Source organism: Berghia stephanieae, chromosome 2 (assembly GCF_034508935.2).
Source record: "Berghia stephanieae isolate SIO BIC M18660-M18661 chromosome 2, UCSD_Bste_1.3, whole genome shotgun sequence".
Taxonomy (NCBI): Eukaryota; Metazoa; Mollusca; class Gastropoda; order Nudibranchia; family Aeolidiidae; genus Berghia; species Berghia stephanieae.
In genome coordinates this window covers 127,735,858-127,745,251 of record NC_088361.1, presented here as the reverse complement: position 1 = coordinate 127,745,251, position 9,394 = coordinate 127,735,858, and positions in this window count along the sequence as shown.

Below are 9,394 nucleotides of genomic sequence, written 5' to 3'. Positions count from 1 at the left end.
TCGATCGCCCGCCGCTGCGTTGTGTGGCCTTGAGCAAGTCACCTCGCCCTAGCTCAATTTGCGTGCTGCACTGCGGCTGACGCCTGGGTTATTCCAGTCTTCCCTTGGAATAGACCATAGAGACAAATTTCCCCTATGGGATGAATAAAGGGAATTTTATTTTATTTTATTTTATTTATTAAAATGGTGTCGCGTCTCTCTAATCTGAAACTACACAATCCGGATGTCACCATTATCCGGAAAGGTTGCCTGGGGACGGATTTTTTTCTTCTTCTTGAACAGTACTATTTAGGGACTAATTCCACTATCTAGATGTCTCAGTAATCCGGACAAAATGCTGGGAACGAAGGTGTTCGGACTGGATATATATATATATATATATATATATATATATATATATATATATATATATATATATATATATATAATTATATATATATATATATTCGATAAAATCATCATGATGTCTAATCAATCTCATAATACACGCAAACCACCTTCCTGTCCACTGTAAACACCATGCAAGTGTTACGAAAGAAATCCAATATATATATATATATATATATATATATATATATATATATATATATATATATGAGTGTTGTTGGGTACTCGTAGGTACGAAAGTGCTCGATAATGATGGTTAGAGCTAATATAAATTATAAATTGTTCGTTTCTGTGGCTTTCTTCCACGTCTTCTTCAGACATTATGCCGATATATATATATATATATATATATATATATATATATATATATATATATATATATATATTTATCACAGACGAATTATATAAACCTGATGTCAACTTTTAGATCACATGAAAGGTGCTGAAATGTACTGCAAATGGCATTGAACTATGATAAATAGATAAATGAATAATAGATAACTAAATAAATAATTACATCGATAAATTAATTAATCAAATAATTAATAATTAAATTAAACATCTTCTTTGAAACAATAAAAACAGTATGATTTGTTAACAATTATTGAAAATGCAAACAATAAAAAAGTACTAAAATTTTATAATAATTTTTGTTAATTTTAAGTTTAAGCCACACTGAAGGGATACCGATATTATAATGACTCAACTCTAATTTTGTTAATGAAAAATGGGCAATCATGATAACATAGCACTATCTATATTGCTTTCTACACCAGCTGTTACGCACAGCTAGAGGGAAATTTAATTATCAATGCCGAGTAACAGGTTGATGGTACTGGTGATGATGATGATGGTGGTGATGATGATGATGATGATGATGATGATGATGATGATGATGGTGATGATGATGATGATGATGATGATGATGATGATGATGATGATGATGATGATGGTGATGATGATGATGATTTATATTTATTTATTTCTATATTTATTTTTAATTATGTCGATAGTAGTAGTAGTAGTAGTAGTAGTAGTAGTAGTAGTAGTAGTAGTAGTAGTAGTAGCAGTAGTAGTAGTAGTAGTAGTAGTAGTAGTAGTAGTAGTAGTAGTAGTAGTAGTAGTAGTAATAGTAGTAGCAGTAGTAGTAGTAGTAGTAGTAGTAGTAGTAGTAGTAGTAGTAGTAGTAGTAGTAGTAGTAGTAGCAGCAGATATGGTGGCGGTGGTGTTAGTAGCAGTAATAGTAATATAGTATTTTCTTCGGTTTAGATTTGTTAGCATTATAAGCCTAGAATAATATATCGGTAATACCAAAAGCTAATTCTATAACAGTAATGATAACTATGAGGAAGGAGAGGCAGGACTAGGTAGAGGGGAATTGGGGAAAGATGATAATAAAAAACAAAACAAAAAAAACATAAATACATAACGAAGGGAGTGGGGATAACTTGCGGGGGGGGGGGGGAATTGAGAGGATGAGAGATAGATAGATAGATAGATAGATAGATAGATAGATAGATAGATAGATAGATAGATAGATAGATAGATAGATAGATAGATAGATAGATAGATAGATAGATAGATAGAAGGAGGAGGGGGAGGGGGTAAATTGAATTTGAAATATTTCGTATCTGGAACTTCTTAGAAACCACCACTGACAAATATATTTTGCACGGAAAAATATTTCATTATTGTTTTCCGTTCAGTCTTACTGTCTCTTATTATTATAATTTACTTACCTGACTAAAAACGTTGATAAATCCTGTAATACTTTTTAAAAATATCAAAACGTAATTTTAGTGAGTATATCTATTGCCATTGCGTAAATGAATTCCCGAATAGAAGAGAAAATGATTCCATTGTTTGGTACTTCAGGAAAAAACACCAAGATTAGTAAATCAAAAAAACATAGACCGCATTTGACGGGTGTTTATTTATTGTTGCAAATTGTTTGGCGATACGAAGACACGGATGGTTTACCCGGTTCAGCTATTCTTTTATAGTATCCTGGGTTCGGGACTCTTAGGTAAATATAGATTTATATAGAATGTGTGTCACAGAGGGCTGTAAAATAATTCAACTGGTAGTCGGTCCCAGTGATCAAGATTGATTGACAGGTGGGCTAAAGTACGCGTTAATAATTTGTTTGTTGGATTTGTCGCTGGTATATTCTTCTGCTTTTATCAAGACAACCATGAAACAACGTTGTGGTATGGTTAAAGTGACTTTTTTGAGAGATGATGAAGATAAAAGTACTTAGTAAAGGAAATAATATTCTCATGGGGACATTGTCTTTATGATCTACTTCAATTAAACGAATAACTCAGGCATTATCCACGTGGACTCTAAACCGGATGATATTATAAAAGAGACCACTCCACACAACCGGTCACCAGCAGAATTGCTAACTTGGAGACAGGCCGATATTTGTCACAGCTGGTGTGACGTCACTCCAACTTTGCAGATGGAATTTCAGGTCATTGAGGTACTTAGGCTTCCTTCTGCGCTGGATCACCACGTTGACGTCGTGTGGAAGCCTAAGTACCTCAATGACCCAAAGGGCGCAACCAACCTAGATGCAATCCTGTTGGAACGGCCGATGGAGAGATGAAAGCTAGAGTGGTCCAAAATCGGTATCCGGACTGAGACACTGTCCCACTCCCGGATGCACACCTCCAATTTCAACAACGGAGCAAGTCATTGTCCTTACAGAGCATTTTGAAGCAGGATACGAACGGAAACAGCAAACTGGAACTGTATTTTTAGACATATCGGCGGCCTATAATACGGTCTGGTGCGAATGGCTACTGCTGAAACTTGCAAAGAGCATAATGTGCAAAAAGACCTTTGAAGCTGTTTTCTTCTATCCTAGGGGAGAGACAATTCCACGTCGCCATAGGAGACACTATGGGCAAAGTCATGAAACTGAGGAATGTAGTACCTCAAGGGTCTGTTCTGGCACCAATGTTGTTTAATGTCTACATTAGCGACATGCCAAACACTTACTCCCTGAGGCTGGGATCCGCGGACGACTGTGTGGACCCGTCTCGGGAGCGTACTCGGTGAGGATGTTACCAAACTCAAATCCTACTTCGACAAGTGGTACCTGAAGATGAACACTTCAAAAACCGTGGCTACATCATTTCATCTATGCAGTGGCTGGCACACCCGGAACTGAACGTCCTTGTTTGGGACTAGCTTAGCCAATATGAGCCGAATCCGAAATATCAGAGGGTCACGTTGTGCTGCCGTTTTAACTATCTGGTAGATCTCGAAGGTGGTGCCAGGAATAAAGAGAAACGCAACAGTCATCTTAGGAAGCTGGTGGAATAAACTTGGGGTGCTGATCAGGCCCTATTGCAGACTTCCGCCCTGGGACTAAGTTATTCCACTGCGTAGTATTGCGCTTCAGTGTGGGGTAGAAGCAAGAACGTTGAGAAGGTAGCTGTAAAACTTTGCGAGTCTCTGCATATAGTGTCGGGAACGCTGGCATCAACGCCTAAAGAATGGGGCATTGTAATGGCAGCACCCCCCCCCCCCTATGTCCGGCGGGAGACAATTACAGTTGTGTGGCGAAACAAAATAAAGAAGGGAATGGGGGAAATCCCTCTCAAGGGCATAGTGGACAATGCCCCTGTTTCGAGCCGAAATGAGTCCCGCAACCCTTGCACTTGGCTTCCCTGACTTCGGACAGGGTTGCGCACATGAGATGGAAGTCGACTTGAACGAATTCGGTCCCACGTGGGGGCGGGGACGTAGACTCCTCAAAACAGGGAGAGAAGTTGCCAGCCTTCTATATGTACGTAGTAAATTCATTCCATTTTGCCTTTTGGAAGTTCCATCTTGATTTAGGGAGGGATGCTGACATTGGTATTGTTATTCCAATTTTCACGAGGACAGGTCTGTGTTGGCTTTTTGGAAAGTTGTTAAGTACCTGTCCTTTTACTTCCAGGGGTCTATGGTTTTCGTCTCTAGTGACAAATACAAGGTCAGGGGTGTAATCGTTTTGCCATCTGGCTGAGGAGAAAGTCCCTTTTTCTAGTGGACTGTATTTGAGTTCGAGGTTGTTCTGATTTGTCCAAGATGAGATCGTTTCACCATTTTTATTGCTACTCCTGTATCCCCAATCTGTATGTTGGCTGTTGAAGTCGCCTGTTATAATGGCTGGAGTGGGGGTGTTGGCCAATCGGTGAGAGGTGGTTTGTATATGTTCATCAGAGTGGTATTTTCCATTTTGATTATAGTCGTATGTATATTGTCTTGGGTAATGGTTGAGTCTAGTACGGTGACCAGAGAAGGTCTTTTGGCATAGATCATGGTGCCATATTTTTCATGTTCGAGTTTTGCAACCAACGTATAGTTTGCGATGGAGTATCGTGATGGTGCGGCAGTAGGACCTATGTGCGTCTCTTGTAGGAATAATAAGTCAGCATTATGTTTATCAAGGAGCTGTGCGAGGTATTCGCATTTGGGCATTGAAAGACCTTCTACATTCAGAGATATTAGGTTGATCTGAGTACCGATTGGTATTGCATTATTTGGTGGAGAACCTCGCTTATTTTTCACATCCACTGGGTTCTTGGCAACAGATGAGCGGTCCTTTTTATGCTGGGCGACGACCGAGCCAGCGTGATACCTTCGTCTGGTGTTCTTCATGAAATTGGAGGTGTGCATCCGGGAGTGGTTGCATTGGGTGGTGGCGAATCGACGTCGGCCGATAACCTGCTTAACGGTAGCGTCGTTTTATTAGTTGGGACTTTCCACAAAGAGCCCGAGACCGCAGAGCATCTAGTCGAGCGTTGCGTAATGATGAAGTTTCCGGGCGGGTTCGCGACTATACACGAATGCGGCGAATAATTCGCGGCGTGGATAGAACATCATAACATAGTAGTGTAACGCCATAAGAAACTGCTGCCAACTTGCTCACTTTTGGGGGACGTAACGTTGAAGCAGAGGATTTTTTTTTCATTAATTTATTTATTTATTTATTTATTTATTTATTTATTTATTTATTAATATTGATATTGCCATTTGACGAGCCGGTTCCACGGTGCAAACATTTGTAGTTGCCTGCCTTGATCCTTAGTGCCGCTCATCATTCTTTATGAATTTATTTGCGTAGGCTACAGTGCTGCCTCTTCACCTCTTCCTTTCCTTAGCTCGAGAACTTTCAGGAATTCATCTAATGTCTTAAACCTTCTTCCGACATACAAATCAATATAAGAACTCGCGGGTTCATGCGTCTGAGTAGCCATTGTTCAAATGATCGATGTGAAAAGTGACCAAATAGAACCTTACTTGGGCAAACAATACTAAAACTATGATCTCCTTGGAAAACTCATCGGTTTTGATAATCACAAAAATTCTAACGGACTAGGAAAAATTATAAATAGATATCAATGTTAATTCAAATTGACCGTAGAAACAATATTCTCTTTGTGGCCAATTTTGGCCAAATTGGCCAGGTCCATGGCCACCTGGCAGCCACGGCAAGAATCTCGTCAATAATTGATATATCGGCATCGAGAATTGAGATCAATTTCAGGCGCCCGATTTCGAACAACTCTCAATCAAGGCTTCCCGAGAGTAAATAAAACGCTGTAAATGATATTATTAAGCCATTTAATTGCCATAAATTATATGCCTGTCCATTTCTGATAATACCTATAATAGGCTTAGTATCAATGTGGTCAGTATCTATTAAGGCTGAATACACAGCTGTGTTTTAAGTACACTGGTGGACTCAATACACAGTTCCTATTTTTATTTCAGGTGGACTGAATACACAGCAGTTAAGATTTGGAACTGTGTTTTCAGTCCACCAGTGGATTGAAAACACAGCTGTGTATTCAGTCCACCGGAAATAAAAATATTTAAAAAGGACCAATTATCGTCTATACTTATAATCGATAGTGACGACTTTGGTACTGAGCCTATTATAGGCATCATCAGAAATGGACAGGCATAACATTTATAGCAATTCAACGGCTTAATAATATCATTTACAGTGTTTTATTTACTATCGGAAAATCTTGATTGAGAGTTGTTCGAAACCGGGTGTCTGAAATAGATCTCAATTCTCGAAACCGATTTATCAAACATTGACGAGATTCTTGCCGTGGTTGCGAGATAGCTATTGGCCTGGCCAATATGGCCAAAATTGGCCACACATAGAATGTTTCTAGATTTGATTTAAAATTAAGATTTATATCTATTTTTTATTTTTCCTAGTCCTTTAGAATTTTTTTGTGATTATCAAAACCGATGAATTTTTCAAGGAGATCAGAGTTTTAGTATTGTTTGCCCAAGTAAGGTTCTGTTTGTCACTTTTCACATCGATCACGGGCTTCGAGTACGGTTGTGATTCGAAGCCTCCCCCTCTCCCCCCCCCCCCCCTTCCGCCCCGGGCAGTCTTGACCTTGTCTTCTTCCTTCCAAGATCCTTTTCTTTCAAAATCATTCCTAGTCCTTTGAATTGTAGGGCTGGTCTATTGTTTATCGTCTAGCTTGTAAAACTATAAATTTTTTCGACTGGTATCCCATTTATTCCTTTCTACTAGCTCTAAAATGATCTCAATGTTTTATAAGCGCCATCAAACCTTTAAAAACAAAAGAGTCCATAAAAGGATGTAGAGTCATCTTCCTTGCTGCTCACGTCGATATTATCTACACCAAAAGTGTTCCAAGCTGTAACCTTATAAATAAGGATAGGAACCAAAAGAAAAAAAAAGAAAAATCGAGTACAAGTAGCTACAAAGCAGTCCTAAACCTCTCTCTCTCTCTCTCTCTCTCTCTCTCTCTCTCTCTCTCTCCCTCTCTCTCTCTCTCTCTCTCTATCTATCTATACTCTATATCTCTCTCTCTATCTCTAATCTCTCCCACCCCCACCCCTTCTCTCTCTCTCTCTGATGCTCCCTTAAACACATTCAAGACCCTATAACTATAAAGTTGTTCTCTCTTTTTCTTCTTTTTTTTTCTCTTCTTTTTTTTCCTTTTGATTGGTTTTGTTTTGTTTTTCGTTTTTGTTTCGTTTCTCTCCTGATTCATATTGCTACGTACAAGACAAGGCAATACATTTTGACGTCTCTGTTCTAAATTTGGAAATGTGGTGCTTGAGAAGGATGCAGAGAATATCGTATACTGCACACAAAACGAACGAAGAAGTGCTAAAACAAACATACCAACAAAGGAAACTAATGCCCTTAATAGTGGATCGACAACTATCCTTTTTCGGACAAATAGTAAGGAAAGATAAGAATGAATACCTGGCAAGTTGTGGAAAAATACCTGGTAAACGCGCCCGGGGGAGACAAAGAAAAACACTCATAGACCAACTGAAGGGCTTCACCAACCTAACAATCCAAGAGCTGTTTGAAAAAGCAAGAGACAGGGAGGAATGGAGAGAGATAATTCATGCAGTATCCGAAGCCTGGACCAGGCATGGAACCTAGAAGAAGAAGTTCTAAATTTAAAATCTAAATCTTAAAAGTGAGTAAAAGTAAATAATTTATAAAAAAATAAAGGTCGATCAAACTTCTCGAGTCACCAGGAATGGCGTCAACGTGCTGAACTTGAAAAGAATTTTTTGCCAAGGGAGGCCACAGGCGTGATCGAGGCCAGTGATCGATGTGAAAAGTGACCAAATAGAACATTACTTGGGCAAACAATACTAAAACTATGATCTCATTGGAAAACTCATCGGTTTTGATAATCATTAAAATTCTAACGGACTTCTTCTTCTTCTAGGTTCCATGCCTGGTCCAGGCTTCGGATACTGCATGAATTATCTCTCTCCATTCCTCCCTGTCTCTTGCTTTTTCAAACAGCTCTTGGATTGTTAGGTTGGTGAAGCCCTTCAGTTGGTCTATGAGTGTTTTTCTTTGTCTCCCCCGGGCACGTTTACCAGGTATTTTTCCACAACTTGCCAGGTATTCATTTTTATCTTTCCTTACTATGTGTCCGAAAAAGGATAGTTGTCGATCCGCTATTAAGGGCATTAGTTTCCTTTGTTGGTATGTTTGTTTTAGCACTTCTTCGTTCGTTTTGTGTGCAGTATACGATATTCTCTGCATCCTTCTCAAGCACCACATTTCAAAAGCTTCAATGTTCTTTTGTGTTTCTGCATTTGTAGTCCAGCTTTCGCATCCGTATAACAAGATTGGCCACACGTAGCACTTCAAGACTCGGAATCTAATCCCGAACGACATCTGTTTGTTTTTCAAAATGTTTCCCAGGTCCATGAAGGCCTGTTTGGCTTGAGTTATTCTTGCTCGTATGTCTCGGTTACATCTTCCATCTGTTGTCACTATTGAACCTAGGTATTTAAAACTTTCTACGTTGGTAAGTTGCTCGCCGTGAATCGTTATATTGCAGGTGTTGTTGTTTTCGGGGTTTTTCTGTATTACCATGCATTCCGTTTTGGTGATATTCACTTCCATTCCCTTGGCTTCACTATCTACTACCACCTTGTCAACAATCTTTTGAAGTTGGATTTCTGATGTTGCAATGAGTACCGTATCGTCTGCGTATCTTATATTATTTATGTTGTGACCTCCTACTTTTATTCCCTCCATATTAGTTATGCCCCTCATGATTGTTTCTTGGTATAGATTAAACAGATCTGGTGAGGCAACACACCCTTGACGGACTCCTTTCTTAATAGGAATGGAATTTCCTGTAGAGTTTCCGATTTTGATAGATGCCTGCTGGGTGTAGTATAATGTTTGCATGAGTCTGAGGTCTTTCTCATCAGCGCCAATGGAGTGCAGTTGTTTTAGTATTTCTTCGTGGCGTACTCTATCAAAAGCTTTTTTGTAGTCGACAAAACAGAGGTATAGTGGGGTCTGAACCTGTATAGCTCTTTCACTTAAAACACGGAGGAGGTATATTGCGTTCCTTGTCCCTCTGTCAGGTTGGAATCCATATTGTTCTTCTGCGATTTCGGGGTTAATCTTATTCCTTAGCCTGTTGATAATTATACGCAACAGTATTTTGTTGATGTGGCTTAT